This window comes from Neodiprion lecontei, chromosome 4 (assembly GCF_021901455.1).
Source record: "Neodiprion lecontei isolate iyNeoLeco1 chromosome 4, iyNeoLeco1.1, whole genome shotgun sequence".
NCBI lineage: Eukaryota > Metazoa > Arthropoda > Insecta > Hymenoptera > Diprionidae > Neodiprion > Neodiprion lecontei.
Genome location: NC_060263.1, coordinates 17,754,128 through 17,771,475, shown reverse-complemented (window position 1 = coordinate 17,771,475; position 17,348 = coordinate 17,754,128). Strand labels below are relative to the sequence as shown.

The window sequence follows — 17,348 nt, the reverse complement described above, 5'->3', positions numbered from 1 at the left end:
CTGGTGTTCAGACGCTTATGTGTTTTGTCCTTGATATTTTATAGTTTGGTGTTCCATCCTCGGCATTTTTGCATGTCACCAATTTTTTTTAGCTTACAGTAAACAGATTTCAAATAATTGAATGTAGCTATTCGCGAATACTTGGTAAATTGTTTTTGTCAACGGACTGACGATTGATTTCTGATATGAGTCATCGCAACAACGTGATTTCGAATCGGTTCTTCACAGGGGAGGTTACTTGACAGGCCATATCTCGTTTTGAGTAAGTAATCGACTCCCCTGCCGTTGCAGATTTGAATATGGAATATCTGCTAACTTTCAAAGTTTCCTCTCGGTATGCAGGATACCCTCAGCGTCGAGAGCCGGTGGCCGGAAGTGCGATTGAGTCGAGGCCTCTTTGAGGAACGGTTGACAAGGTTGCACCTCGAGAGAGCCACACCTTTGAGTGGAGCTCGAGGCCCAGCAAACGGGTAATGCTCAATGGGCGAACGGGCTAAACTCGAAATCTTCATCTTTCTCTTCAGCTGCTTATCTTGTAAGAACTGGTTCGTGATCAGTTTGTGAAAAACTACGATGTGGCAACCGCCAGCGATGGACGTTAATGTCTTGAATTGACCGGTTCAAACTGCATGACGGGTTTTATTCTGGTTTTAGTCGTCCTTGCAGCAATGTGAAATTATTTCAAGTTCTAAGTTCGTCTGTATTGAATAGAAATTTAAGAACACTTCTGGGTGTGATCGCACACATCATGGAAAAATGGAACGACGAGTAATCGATTTTGTACCAAATAATAAAAGCGACATGACGTTGTAGTTTGTTGCTTCATGCAATCAATTTTTTCGATAATGTTGAAGATTCGATGTACAAACATACGAATCGATGAATGATTAGGGATGTAAGGGTCGTCCAGTTGGGTAAAATTTTTTTGGAAAACCCTGACAAAACAAAGATTTAACACGTCCCATTGAAGCTATATTCTAATTACAAGTAACTGAAAAAGTCCTCGTCAACTTTAATTGGATCTCGGTGCCTGATTACATTATTTAACTATTCTTCTGCCGAAAGATTCACATTACTTGTCCGATTATGATGAATAGTTTAACGTTTGGTCTGTTGATTTTATCAGTAAGCTAACTCTCCAAAAATCGTCTGTTATTTAGATTTTGGTAAACAATTATGTATTTTTACTAATAATCACTGAAAACTTTGTTATCTACGAATTACAACAGTTGTATGTATCGAACTTTTTTTTTTTTATTAACTGGAGAAAGAATTTTGTTAAAGAATAAAGTCAGTTATTCTTTAACAAAACCAGACGAACTACATAAATTTCTCGGTAAAACGGATAGTAAATAAAGAAAATTTATCTAACGTTATTAATAAGGTGTTTTCAGTTGAAATATCGTATTTAAAATTTTTTTCCAATCAAAGAAATTGTTTCAATTGAATTTCAGTCGATTAGCTTCGGTTGCGTTCTTTGGAGATTTATTTTACATTTTTATTTCTACAGACTTTTTAATATCCTGAAGTAACGGTGTCATAAAATTAAAAAATTTGTGTTTTTCTGAGGTGTTTCACGAATAGAACTTCATGCTAAGCAATGTTTAAACTGTGTCGAAGCAAATCCACAAAACGGAGCACATGTACAAGTGTGACATAGGTCAGGTTCCTCCGATGCTTCACCAGATGAGTTTCATTTCATTTCACTTTTTTCATCTTTTCCCTTCCGAGGATATAAGCAACCAACCAGCAGGGGAATTCGTTTCCCACCACGAAGGAATTATTATCTGATTCTCTTCTCCGCGTCGGTGACGGGCTCAGAACTCGTAAATCGACCCGTCAACTCTTCGCAAGACGACCTGAAACCCCTCCGTCGATAATTTAGTTTCCATTTCCGTCATCTCTATATACTCTTCCTTGCTTTTCCTTTTCGCCCATTTCAAAGCATTCTCGGTTGTTCAACGAACAGGTCCCGTATACTAGATAAACTTGATTTCTGGTTTTCAATTTTTTTTTTTCACTCCAAGTTGTATTTGAGTAAACATCAATTCGTTCTTTCGCTTCTTCTGTCTCTTTCATTAGTCCAAGTTCATTACGCATTATAATACATGGTCATGTACTGTTTATCGAAATTTTTACCACGTCCATCTTCTCTTTGCCGAACGATTCCACCAACTCTGCTATGATCTCCATGATTTGATTTACTGTCCAAAGAAATTCACAAAGTTTCAAAAGACCGCAAATGATCTCGAAAAATTTTAATCAATATCAACCGACTCCACAGGATTTCGTTGACTTGGTGTACGAAATCAAATTCACGCAGGTCAGCATCGTCAGTCTGAACAACAATCTTTCCTCCAGCTATCGCGATGATCCAGGAAAGCAATGAAAGTACCGACTTCAAATCGGTAACACCGAATCAAATGGCAGGAGGATAATTCACCTCCCGAACGCAAGGACTAAAGGCTTACCCTTCCACTATTCGACCTCATTGTTTTCTCCTTCGCCACCGCCTATCGGTGAGTAGGATTGCACAGTAATAGCAGAATGGAGTGATTACGCAACCCGAAGTCGGATTGGTTCATTAGGCGGGATCTTCCGGTTCTCTCTCCCGATCTCGGTAAGCTGGTTCATGCTTTTGGAGCTAATTTACGTCGGCTCACCTGGTTTCGACGGCGTGCAGGATCACTGTTTGCTTTTGCCAGACGTACGCACACCACCCTTATGCGTGCTGCTATCGAACACACGCGTCGCACAGTCACCACCCATATCCTGTCTGCTTGGTTGTTCCGGATACGTCTCTCCCCTCGCTCTTGACGCAGTGCAGCATCACAAAGGAGACGGGAATATACGCGACTCCCTTGTTTTCCCGTCAACGACGCCGACGACGACGCCGAGGACGCGGTACACTGAGAACGTGTTCAATGAGACCGGTTCAAGCGCTCGCATTATACGCGCAATGTAACCCCTTCGTGTATATCTTTTAGCTATCCTCTTCATGGCCTCTGGGATTCAGACTGCAGAAAAAAGGTCGACAACCTGCGTTTTTCTCAATGCGCGACAGATGCTCTTGCGCTGTCACGCTGTTCAAATTACCTGACGAATAACGAGTATACGGGTAATCGGTAAAAATTCAGTATGAAAATGATAACTAATCTTCACCAGTAATTTGCTCTGATAACCAGAAGAATATGGCGCGTGCGACGTCCTTTGCAAATCTTGAAACTTAATTTATGGCTTGACCTACTTAGGAGTTGGTTGGGTCTCAGCATTTTTAAGGTATTGATAATATTTTAATGGCTTACCTTAACCTACGGTTTCGTACCATCGTTGTCGTGTTTTATTTTCAATGCAGGTATTTTTTTGTTTATTTATTTTTCTTTTGGTATTAACGCAAGATGAATTATTAGCTCTCATCGGGATGTAATCGAGTTGCACTACTAGAAGGACTTGGCCATTGCTGTTGAACAGTAATTATTGAGTATTCGGTGGATTCCGCTAGATAATTGAGTCCGAGGAGTGAGGTATGCGATTGATAATGGAAGTTGGCACCAGATATCACATTGAACTGTTGCATCCTGACGTCAACAAGCAACTCCAGGTGTCTAATTGCAGGTCGAAATCCATTATTGGAGAAACGGCGCATTATCCTAAATCCGACGTTTGACGTTCGCTCGGTCAATCCCGCTTGGATGACCCGATTTTTCAAAAGAAATAAATCTCACTCAACGGAGGAACGGCTGCTCCCAAGATCCCACAGCAAAATACCACATCCTGGTATATTTAATCCAGCAAAAGTGACCAGAACCTCGCCACAAAACAGTTTGCCAATGGTCTACCGATAATGGACTCGCCCTTGCCGCACATATCTGGATCCTGGCATCCCAGTGATGAACTACCAGTGAATACTGGTGGTATTCCAGTGACGGACACAATAATTCAGCATGACATTTCGGTCGCAAACTGTTTGCAAATTCCAACAGCATATCGACAACGATGTTTAAAAATTTGATCAAGACTGCAGTTCACTTTTTGTTTTCTCAATAGTGATAAATGATTTTTCAAGTCAATGCTAACACATTTGTGCACAGTATAGCTGTCATATCATGACGGGGTTCACGAACGTTGGATCAGGTATTGTTCACCTTTATTTTCTCGAACAATTTCCAGTTCATAAAAGTAAAAAAAAAGGGGGGGGGGGGGGAACTATAAAGGTGTGGATCGCTTAATTATTTTAATTGAAATGCCAAATTTTCAAACCATTAAATCCCAAATTCCTTCCAGTCTGTGACCCGTGGATGTCAAGAACTAATCTTCCCTTTTGACCATTTAGCGAACCGTTGTATTTCCGCCGGTTCTATAAATAATCCAAACACCAATTACGAACAGGCTTCGGATATATATAGAGGATACCTGTTTTCCCATCGATTTGAAGCGCGTGTTAGAATTCAAGGTACAGTGGCGTCTCAGTAGAAGCCGGTAGGGGAATTTTATTTATAACGTGAATATTTTACTTCAAATAACGACAGCCGGGCAATAATAGTGATAATAATAAGCAGTCGACGATGTTCACATGGAAACGGACGACTGGAGCCGAAAGCGATGCCTCGATTTATCTAGTTTGCTTTTTTTTTTTATTTTCTGTATCGGTCTCTTGTTGTATTCTCCATTCGAGGAAAGCTCGGGACGACTCTGGGCCAATCCGGAAACGGGTTATTACTACCCGCTTCGATCTGTCCGTCTTTTAATTCGCTTTCAATGGACAGGCCGTACGCCGATGGCCCTCTGCCAGCCAGACACAATCCATACTATAAATACTGCTATATACCGCTCTCCGAACTGTCCTCTTCCTTCTCAGTCTCCGACTCTTCTTGTTATTCTTGTTGTTCTTGTTCTCCTGTCATGACTCTCTCTCTCTCTCTCTCTCTCTCGCTGACTGTGTTTTTCTGCCGTCTTTCTCCCACTTTTTATTTTATTCTTCTTTCATTTCGTTCTTGGTCTTATGCAGCACCAACGAAATGCTGCGCATAGAAAGAAGTCAGATCACGAAAACCGGGAAACTGGAACTTGATCTTCGATATCGGACGACAGTCGACGTCTAGCTGGCCTAGGCATTGAAAAACACGTCTCCTTCATTCTTCCAATTCAACAGAACATTCAATAAAATATTGAAATGATAAGATCAAGGTTCAAAAAGTGTCGCTGAAGTTAACCGACAATGAGCTGAACTTTATACTTGTAGGATCTTTTAACATGAAATTTCCAGCCAACGGTTGAAAATTGGACATTCAAATAGAAAAGGTAGATCTTCTGATCACTGATTGAGAAAAGTTACGTTGTCGTTCAGTTTTTTAACTGCTAAAATTTTAATGTTTATTGTTCAGGGATCGGTGTCTCATTTTGTTTGCGAAAGGACTTATAATAACACATTACCGGTAATAAGTTTTCTGAAATCACATGTCTATTCGTTACACTCTATAATGGTTTTGCGTAAAAGAGTTTTGCAATTTTCTAAAAACTCTGCGAAAAAAATTGTCTTGTGATGAAATTTGTTACAAGGAACTCATCCACTGTAAAATAAGCTTCAATTCATGAGAACTGAACGAACATTACGTTTTTGGAACGAACAGGTTGACACTATACTGTACTTACGCTAAATTTATAGACAATCAGGCTTTATAACAATAGATAAAAATTCACGAGTTTCTTATTTTTTTCATGCTTATATTTTACAGGCTTCATACTTGATTTGAACTCCTCCTGATTGTCGAGGAAATTTTGTTTCAATTAGTCTTGAATTCGCATTTCTAATTTACACTTTGAGGTGGTGAGCAATTTTCAAATGTCATTTTAAATTTTAAAGTCAAGGATAAACAATTCCAAGGTCGATGAATACGAATGATACACTCGGTTAAGAACATGCTTCCTTCCTTTGATAACGAAACTCGACGCTTGCAAGGCAAAACTTGTTCGACATTGATTCAGCACTCAGAATACGTCAAAATGCTCGATGTCATTCAGATGCCTCATACCGAATAGGTAACCCTGGAACGGTAACGTTACTTTGTTTTTTTTTTACCTATCCCGATAACGGAGAGTGAAAAACGTCCCAATCTTCTAAATTCCATCTCTCGGATAGATCATATCGTGAAGGGTCCTACAGCGTTTCATTTTCTTCGATTTTTAATAAAGGATCACTTGTGCAAAATAACTTTTTGCTCAAGTTTTAAAAATGTGGTGAAAAATTGATGGTGCAGGGTTAACCCGCAGTGATTCTTCACATCTGATTCGCCAGAGGTTGTCAAAATTCCGAATTCTTGGTGCTCGCCAACATCCGGCGGCTGTTCGCAGCATCGGTACGAGCGTATTATAAAAGTCGATGTCGTATCGATGAAACAACAAATCCTCCAAGAAGCTGTCGACAGGTCCGTCAGCACTTGACACACACACACAAGTTCATACCGACGCGATCCCTGAGGATTGACATGAATCTAATAGAAAATGTTTGATTTACCCACTCGAGAGACGCGGTGGGATAATTTCATCGACGGCAAAACCAGCGCGATAAAACCTCAACACCAACAGAAATTAGTTCGAACAACGCTGCTGAGCGAGGGCGCAAGGTATACATTATACCCACAAACCACTGCAATAATCAATGCTTCGAGTGCTGTCAGCTACTTTAAACGAGCCGTCAAGAGGGAGAGAGAGAGAGCAACCCTGCACCGGAAAGTTCTCGATTCCGAGCCCTCGAGCCGGTGGCTGTAGGCGTATCTGGGGGTATCATCGAGCACGCAGAGGCGAGAGGAGGCGGGATTGATTTTTGAGCTCCACCAGGATTTCGCTTTATTTTATGCCGCCTTTTTTCGCAAAGTACGCGTATACCTTATACCCTGTACCGTGTCAACGAGTCACGAAACAACCCTGACAAAAGCCTCATTGTCCGAGCTTCCGTTACGCCGGTAAGAACTTGTATAGGTCCTAAGGAGAGGTCGGAGTGCTGCGTCATCTTAAGGAAATCACCTTTCTTTGCGTTTTATTTATTATTCTTTTTCCTTTTTTTTTTCCATCTCCTTTCGCTTCGTCTTCGTGGTTAGGGCGTTTTCATTCTTCTATACGCTGTGAGAATTTCTCGCCTTTTTCAAATTTATTTTTCCCCGTATACAGCAATTCCCGACCTAATTGCCGGATTCTTTGTACAGAGATGGATCGCTTTATTTCAGTTCTGAAATATCCTGCCGGTTTTTTCATTCTCATTTATTTTTATCGATGTTTTTTTCACGGATCAAAAACACCGGTATGGCACTCTAAACTCGTAACAAAAGCTTGTTGAATTTTTCTGGTCGATAGTTTGTCGTATTCAAAAGTTACTTTTTTTTTAAACTTTCACACACACTCGCATCCTTGCGACAAAATTACGATCTCAGTAAAAAAAAAAAAAAATTGTATAGAGAAAAAATGTGAGATTCTTCACATCAAAAGACAGCGTTCCCTCACGCCCAAAAGAAAAATCGGATTACCGATTACGGTGATTGAAAATCGATTTCGATAAGCGATTATACTTCTCCGAAAATCAATCAATGAGATTTTACAATCCACCGACGTTTATGACTATCATATTTCAACATCGTTCAACGTCATTTCACTGACGTTTGGTATCCGACCAAAACTTACTTCATCCTCTATTCTGCAACAATTTATGTGAAGTGGTCGATTATACTGACCAGCATTATTTACATATGGTAGATTCTGTTCGCAAATGACACATTTTGTGACCTTGAGACTATGTTAATTATCTGAAAGCCGCGAATGTCGAACTGCACGGTAAATGGAAGTTAGTCTCATCATCTCGATCCTTGAATGTTTTTAAACCACGCAGACGAGGATCCTCAGCAGATATTTGTGGAATTTTAATAATGCAATTCCTCTCTCATTGAGAGCACAAATTCACCGCAGGAGTATGCAGAAACAGTTCAACGGTTTTCCCCTCGCAACTACAGCTCAGAGCGACAGGATAGGCAAAATTCGATGCACACGGAAGCTGTGGGAGTCGAACGAATGCTCGTTTTATCGCGTTTCGACTCTTCCACGTCATAATAGCTGCCGCGAGAAGTAAATCCGCATACGACGTGGATGTGAATCGCGCGCGGATAGCGTCAATGTCGACGACAGTTTTCCTCTGCACACATCTCGGCAATCTAATTTCCCCACGAGTTGATGGTAGCGAGCTACGATTAATTATATGCCGGTGTAGTCCTCTCCAATTACGCGGTATATGCATTCGCGTAACTCCGTTACAGCGCTCAGCTGCATGCCTGGATCCACAATATGCACCTTGCGATCCTGCCGTGCGTGCGGACGTGCGAAAATAGCTGTCGTGCGAAATCGAACCGCGAATGCACGGCGCGTGACTTTGTTATTTTTAGAGGCGTGAAGAACGAGACGAGAGAAGCAGGATCCTGTGTTTTTGGATTTCAAAAAGTGTGCTGCGAACGCTGCCGGCGACCGAGCTTCAAAGCGGGCAAAGCTCGTGGCTTGAGACCGTTTGAAATGCTTTTACCTACTCTTCGTCGCAACCTGCAACGCGAATCGTTTTGTTACATGTTTCACGTTCTCGCTTCGCTGTCGTTAATCGGAAATGCAGAAGCATTTTATGCACCTTGTTGCTAAAACTTGCGCGTTCGAATGATCCACACGAAATTCATGCAATTAGTTATCTGGTGATCGGTGATTTGCGGACTAACTTTCCAGACCATCCATCAGCTTGTTGAACATAGAAATTGGCAATTTTAATCACCTTTGGTGATATAAGAGACCCTTTTGGTTTCGGTCGAAAATCACTTTTTATAATTTCAACGAATCTCTACGTTTTTCAACCTCTCGAATAGGCTCATTGTAACAATCTAAAACTAACAGAAGTTTACAACGAAATGATGGGACTGAAAAATTAACATGTCTCGTTTAATTTGAACTTCTGGTTCTACTGTAAATAAATCGATACTCAATATTTTACCGACAAGCACATACTTTTTCTAAATACAAGATTATGTTTTTCCTAGCTTATATATGTATTTTGTTTTAAATTTGTCAATTATTTGTTATTCAGAATTTTTTTCTTTTTCTAACCTGTCTTTCAAAACTTTTTCATTCGGCTGCCAAGTCCTGTCAGTTTTAGATTTTTCACTCCGCCGTTTTCGAGATGATCGCGAAAGTTCGTCGGACAGATCAGCAGACTCTTTCCTTTTCACGGTGATGAAAGTATCGCAAAAAAACTGTTATTCCAGCTTCCACGTTAATCCATCTCCGTAAGAGCCTTCTTAGTCATTTAGCGACCGAGACTGAATTTCTGACGATCTCAAGTCACTTCACTTAGCGAGAATCATGATGCGGCATGATGCAGAATCATTGCTGACGTGAGCAATTTAGCGACAGGTCCGGAAGCCGATCGTCAGGCGGTAGTTCTATAGGCGGAAAATGATGTCAAGTGCTTTGACCTCACGATGAGTACAAGGTATAGGTTTGCGATCTGAAGTCGACCCTCCGCGTTTTGTAAAACGATGTTGAGAGATCACTCGAAGATGTTTTTTTTACACTCTTTCGAAGCCATGGCCAGGCTTAATTGTGCCGAGATAATCAGATGCTGGTTGCATCGTACTCGGAGAGAAATTATTCAGTCGCAGCTAATTGATCGAGAGTTAAATTTCCGAAATTCCTTTGTTGATTACAACCGTGTCCTTTGTTTCACGGAGAAACTGCAGTGCCGATTATTAAATTTGAAATAAATTTTCGTGCCTGGGTATTAAATCTAAACAATGAACCTGCAGAGGTGATTTGAAATCGGGATCGGAGCGCCTCGGATACATGCGCATACATCAATCAATAACTTTATACGCGGTGAACCGCAATTCGGATTGAAAAGCATCTGCACACACTCGACGACCGACAGCTTCGCAATCCTCGAACAAATTCATCCGCAGCTGTAATATTTGGAAAATGAAAACCCCATCCCTTCGATTCGATGCGCGTGTATAATATGAACCCCGCATAAAAGACAAAACTGCATAAAAAACGAATCGGCGAATTGAATTTATTGCCTTGTTTTCAATCTGTACGCGGGTATTTTCCTTTTGCTTCGATCGTGTTGTTTGCCCTCAGGGGTGAAAAAGGAAGCCGGAGAAAACACATCGAGTTTTGCAAAATTGGATTAGGTACTCGCGCGAAAACGTAGACCTCCAGGTTCTCTCTCCTCATTTGCAAGCTCGCAAGCCGCGATGAATATGCTGAATGGCTTAGACGATTATCTGAGGCTTTCGCAAACTGAGCCGTAAGTGACACGGGCTTTTAACAACCTTACAACTTTCTCTCGCACGTTGCTGAGAGAAGAACGAAAACGAAGCGAAAAAAAAAATCGTCGAGGGTTCGGAATCTCGAGATGTTGTACCTATGAAATCCCAGTCTCCGTACAAACAATTTAAATCAAGGCAGGATCGAATCTGTCTTCTCGCTGAGCCAAAATCCAATTATCCAAGTAATGCCGTAATGGTGTCGCGGTGAATTAATATACAAACTTTGTGTGGAATCCTCGTATATTTACTCAACGGTACCATTACCTCACATTCGCTGTTTGCATTCTTCTCACCAAGCAACAGCAGGAAATCCCAAATTTGCTGTGTACGTGCTCACTTAAGACGTAAAACGAAAAGAATTCTAAAGCCATGTATCGAATTTTCAAACATGTCGATCAGTTGAAGAATAACGAATAAACGATATACGTTGAAGTACCTATTCAGATTGAATCGAAATTTTTATAGAGTCTTTACAGCAGTTCCAGAATATTTGAACAGTAGTAAACTTTTTTTTTTTGTTTTTTAGAAAATGAGATGCATTCAGTTTCTCCGACTTGAAAGTTAAAAAAATGATTCCTTGTGCAATGAAAAATCCTTCTTGATAATTACATAGGTCTGCAACAAAAATACTGCACAGGTCTTTTTTTTACACTTTTCTTGTAGATTTTTACCTACGAAAACTGTGAAAAATACTCAAAAAGTTCCATCACGTCAGGTTTTTTTCTTGAACTCATATGTGTAGGTTCATTTAGAGTGAAACTCCCGGTAATTCGAAATCTGGTATCCTATATTTGATTCTAAAAATCCTATGCAAAAGAGATTTCTTGCTTCCATTAAATGTTTGTTAGAATGAGACTCGAGAATAAGTACAAACAGAGAAACCGTAAATGGAAAGCCGAAGTGTCTTCGGAGGTGTATCAAAGAGAATAAGAAAAGGTTTCACATGTCAAAAGAATGAACACGTAATGTTAAATACATTTCATAAAAAAATCGTTTGGTTAATTTTCTACGAAATATTGTTTACGTCACTGTAAAAAATGATGGTTTTTTTCATTATTGTTATGCATTTTTTTTTATGCAAGCACCTTATATTTTGCAAGAATATTGTACGTGATGGAGGGAAATGGAAATCATTTTTGGATTCAGCTTGTGCAGCTGAAAATAGTTTTTTTTTTTTTTTTTTGTTTTTCACTTCGCAGAGCCGTGTTATTATAGTTTCGGGTATACCATTCACGCCGTAGATCTCCTAGCGACGAGGATGGTCTTACAGAATTTCGATTTGTCATAAGTTGAAAACCCGCGTCGGTGAATCTGCCGGCTAGTTGCAGTTGATGCAAAAGTTCCGCCGGAGATATTCAAACTTCGAGCCATGGCGGGTGGCCATTAGGACTATACGCACGTCCTGCAACAGCCGTAATTCTGTTTAGCTAACTTCAGCACTAAACATGGCCAGGCGAACCAACCAGGATGCTTTCTGCCTGCCGCTTACAGCTCTCTAAGAGAGTCTGGCTAGTCAGCAACCGACTTCATAATTGGATATTTAGTTTGATGCCGAGTTGCCGGGTGTTATTTGTATTTTTTCAAGTAGGTACTTTCTGATTGAAACCTGAAATTCCACGGCCGCTCGTTTTGGAAATAGAACCAATCTTTATTATACATATGTTAAGGAATGCGGAATGAAAACTTCAGTCTATTTACCGTAAGTATGTACCGGGTTATTTCGTGGAGATAATTTGTGGGAAATTCAATTCAACATGGGGTAAATCCACCTGCATTCATCCACGGACATTAATTTTTTCATGATAAATGATTCGAGAGAGTGAGAATTTGGCCAACCCTAAAAAACGAACGGTCGTCGATCTGTAAAATGCACAGTTGCCGAAATTCAGGTAGACTTTCGAAAAATGTACCTTAAATTTTATACACGCAGACTGATCCACCCTGTGTTTAATATCCCATGGAACATCTCGATGAAAAAAATTGCGAATATTCATGAGATTGGTACTTGAACTCTTTTAAATTTATGTATCTACTCATTGAAATGTTTTAATCACATGTTCTTTCACTTCGACGGGTACATTAAAGTGAAGTTTTATAGCATATTTTTACAAAGTTTTACAAGTACCAATGAAATCCCGTTCAATTAATCCTTAATGAAATATTGGTTTGTTTAAATGGAATTTGATTGTTACCTCGCTGTATTCACTTTTCACGCTTGCACGGAGGATCAAGATCTTCGACAATTACAATATTTTCAATAAATTTTACTCGTAGATTGATGCAATTGAATACCGTTTGATTTAATTCGTTAATTTATCCCTTACTTAGTAATTGTTCATTAATTTTTTACCTTCCAACTGAATTTCACCTCATAATCAAGGTTAGCTTAATCGATCATCACCTTTTTAATATAATTTGGTGCAAAAATGCGCTGCTTTACACTTTTCAGAATTAACGGGTAACTGATTTTTGTTTAATCTATTCATCAATATTATAATCGACACGGTTTAGTTAACAATTCTACACTCAATTTTGTCAGTGATTGTAATTGAATTATTTATCCGTTATTATTGTTTTCTTTAATCACACGTTCCAAAAATGAGGGAAAATTGAATCATTTCAACTTCACGTATCGAAAATAATAGATTAGGTATTTTTTTTCAAATTATATAAATATATTTAGTAATAGATTATACTTAGAGAGTTGACCTTTGATTAAATTTCTTGTGACACTAGCTCCGAGGGTTAAATGAGGGTGATAGAGAGTAGGAACAATGGAAGAATGATCAATGTTGCTTTTGAAAATACAATATATGGGTGTATCTTCTTGTTTTTTCTTGTCGAAAAATATTCCCGACACGTTTACTCATCCGTTTCTATACCTAATTAAGCAGTTTAGGAGAGCTTTCAACTCCGCCTAAGGCACCTACAAAATTGGATGTGCTTCAACTTAATCTAACATTGATTCATCCGGATATAACGAGTTTCGGTACGCGAATGGTAATTTATCTGGCTCAAAATTTCGTTAATCAAAATACGAGGGAAGAAAATAAAACCTGAAAATTAATAATACATGAACTAAAATAATAAGCTGCTTACTTCCTTGATTTATCGGTTCCTTATTTCCTCGAGGCCTTTAAGATGTTGATTATTTCACGTCCTGAATAAACAAAAGATCAGCTTGGTAACAAAAAACATTGTCTAATTGAAGAACCAAGTATGTATTTATATTACGTACGTTTGCTGCTGTTTCAAGGGTTAAATTATCGTCGCCAGAGGTCCAATTGTTCCACGATTGTGTCAGGGCAAAGAAACTCAGGAGCGGATATTTTGGATACCTTAAAAGCTCGCACAAAATACATCCCTTACGATTTTCATTATTCTACAACATGTTCTAGTACATTGGAAAACATTGGGCACGTGTTTGAGTAAAAGCTTTTTCCAAAGTTCTTTTCTCAAAACGAGAAGTTAAAGAATTTTGGTCACATAACCGGCCATTAGAGAAACTGGACTGGTCCGAAAGTGTTGGAACCTCGAGTTTCTCTAGTTTTTCACACCTCGTTGAAAATTCCTGGGAGCTACTTAACTCCTATCATCATGTCGCAGCTCCTTCACTAAGGCAGATCTCACAAGTCTTGGGGATGATTATTCGGGAATGCGAGGCTGAGTTGTGTGACACATGGTATGAGACTGGCGCGGAGGGCAGATTTACCTTCTCTCATGAACTCCGACTGACTGTGAGGAAAGTCAAGTGGGAAAAGGGTGCGACGAGCCCTTCTGCTCCGGCCCCCGTCTCATTTTCACTTGATTCGAGATTTTTTACTCTAAGAATTTGGAGGACCTACTTCCCGGACGCTCGGCGCTTACCACTCAACACTTCCAAGCCCTTTGAGCCTACCTAGTCACTCATCGATCTCTGTTCACTGTTCCAATCTCCCATCTTTGATCCGGATCCCCGTGATCCGAATCTTCGCAGTTTTCCATGCAAGGGAGAACAAGAAGAACTGGACGCACCTCTTGAATTTATTCGGATAATTTTAATCGTACCTTACCTTATTGGGATACTGCCAATTTGCAGCTGTAGGTTGTCAAATTCTTTGTTCTTTGATCAGTGAAAAAACTTCTTTCTTTGATGAGTTCCGAATGCATTCAGCTATCACCTGAAGTTCTATTTTTATTGATTAGTTGACATTTATTCGGAGAAAGCGGAAAGGACCGGTGATCACAACTGAAGTCAAGTGCATACACCGTCGAAAAATGTTCTCTCGTGTCACCCAAGGTTACTTAAAGTCATGAAATCACTTGATATCACTTGAAGTTATTCAGAGTCGCAAAGTCACGCGAAATCACTTTCAAGTCACGATGTCACTTGGAGTCACGTGTCGTCATACGAAGTCAGTTCAAGTCACGAAGCCCTTGGAAGTTCCGACGTTCGGATGTCAGGTAAACGCCCCAATCTCGCATATTTTCGAACATGGTTTCAATTTCTAGTCAGAAAAAATAAAATAATGTCTTTTTGTGTACCAAGTCATGTCCACATCTCACCTTTCGATTAACTCCACTTTACACGATCTGCAAATCGATGTTCTCTGAGACCACCATCACAATTTCCCACGAAGACAAAATGAAGTAAACACAGTGATGGACTTGCGTTCAAGTTTGGCTTCCAGTTTAGGGTGTCTTCATTTCGAGCTGCACACCCTGTCATCACGGAAAAAGTTTGGTGGCACTCCACGTATGATACCCTCGCTGGTTACTCGAGGGTGGAATTTCTTTTAGTCCGAAGATTGAACCATGGATGGATATTTCCCCGTGGACTCTTGGACTGGAGATTAGGATGCAGTTATCCAGTTAATCTCGGTCGTCGCCGGCGTTTCACGTCGTATTTCGCTGGTCTCCTCCTCCTTCTCCCTTTAGTTTTACCGGGAAGTTATCAGCTCTTCCGACGTCTTGTCGCTCGCGTGGTTACAAAATGGATAAAATAACCACAACGCTGTGAATATGCCCGGTATAGCGGAGACACGTCCGGCTCGATACTCGGTTTCCACCAAAGGAGCGACTGTGGGAAATGCATCGCTGACATTATCGGCTTCCAGTTTCCATTGCACTGTTTCCCCGGCTTTTCGAACACTCGTGTATAACACCCGGCTACATCCATAAGCGGTTTGCATATCAAACCCTCATCCTCAGCCCCTTGCTCCACAATCTAGAGCCAGGCAAACAGGCGTCATCACGGTGTGTGCGTCACATGGGTGAACAATTTAACGTACACGTATTAATATTCTACGATATATCCAGGCCGATAACGCTTCGTTGTTTTTTCACCGGAATCGTAAAATGTCGCGGCATATACTGTACAATGTTGCTGCGTGATTAATTCTCGTGCGATTTAAATGACTGAATAACAGCTGTGTCGAGAAAGAATTTCAAAAATTTTCGTAGACCTATGTAGTCCGTATTTAAATTAAATAAAGTCTATTGTGAAGAAGGTTTAGGGATGGTTTAAAACGACATCAGGAGCCTGTAAATTATGTCATCTGAATTCGCGCGACTTTCTCATCTCGTGTATACTCCAATTGGAGGATTTCCAACTCCTCGAAAATTTTGCACAGGGAATGAGGGTGAAACAAGTCTGACGTAATTTGTTTTTTCTTACAACTTGTCTTTTCTACAAATTATAGGCAAACAGTTAGGTCCCAAAATTAACTCTTATGCTGCACACCTCGTGTGTACGATGATGATATTCGTATCATATACTTGATTACAGTCACTATCCTTCATCAGCTTGTTGAGTCCACTGACTACAATTTACTGTTTGAAACACCTTCTGAAGATCTATTCGAATATCTCTATCTCATCTGATTAACCTTTAGGATTATAGATTAGTTAATAATTCACTTGCGCTAAATACCCAGAAGATTGCACGTATTTTTACGTGAAACTTTGGTGATAAGAAGGTACTTCATTCCAGGTAGATCGCAATCGTACATGAAATTTTTTAACTCGACTTGAATCTTTGTTTAAAACACTAATGGATCCTTATTTCGTTGATTCGATTTATATTTGTTAAAAATTTAGGTCAAAATGAAAAAAAATATTATGCTTAATTCTTGTACGTAATTCGTGAAACAAATTGAAAGTTAAATTTCTCATTGTCAGAACGTCTGGCTAAGTATGCGATGATTCAGGTTGAAAATATATTCAAGTTCACGATAAAATTTTTACGCTAAATGTTCGCAAATTTTCTATTTTAGCCCACTGTGCGCCGTTACTTACAAGGGGAGTGTCAAACTTGGGAATCACAGATTTCCGTCACTTTTATATATATTGTAGGGCAGGGTCCCCTCAATAAATATATAAAGCGGCAAGACGCCATTCGTTTTTATTATTGAGAAATTTCAACTCAAAGTTCTGTATGTAACTTAAGTAGAAGGAACCTTTTTACCGGTTGCAGCAATAGTTCCGTGGCGTAGCGGTAACGCTCTTGCTTACTGAGAGACCGAACGGCTGTTCAAGTTCCGTTAGAGTTACTTTTTTTTTTTTTTTTTATAAATTATTTAATACAAAAATAAATAATTAATAATTAATATTTCTATAAATTGTTTTTTTATTTTTAAGTTAGGAAAAAATACAAAAAATGGTAAAAATAGGATTTGTAATAATTATAATAACAAAGTAATCAATATTATCAAAAATAAAGTCGCTCAGTAAGCAAGAGCGTTACCGCTACGCCACGGAACTATTGCTGCAACCGGTAAAAAGGTTCCTTCTACTTAAGTTACATACAGAACTTTGAGTTGAAATTTCTCAATAATAAAAACGAATGGCGTCTTGCCGCTTTATATATTTATTGAGGGGACCCTGCCCTACAATATATATAAAAGTGATGGAAATCTGTGATTCCCAAGTTTGACACTCCCCTTGTTAGAGGCTAAGATAACTCTAGCAAGCGCCATTAGCGCATGAACAAATTATTCTTTCAGTCGAGCTGTAATCACTGTT

General features: G+C 39.6%; 1 long non-coding RNA gene across 1 annotated transcript; it reads right to left on the bottom strand.

Annotated features, from left to right (window-relative positions):
• LOC124293901 lies at positions 1 to 16,928 on the bottom strand. Its single transcript, XR_006903777.1, has 4 exons — positions 16,750 to 16,928; positions 8,335 to 8,343; positions 4,841 to 4,846; positions 1 to 14 (listed from the first exon to the last, which is right to left on the bottom strand). It is a non-coding gene; the product is annotated as an uncharacterized LOC124293901 (long non-coding RNA).
• Between the last annotated feature and the right edge of the window lie 420 nt (positions 16,929 to 17,348).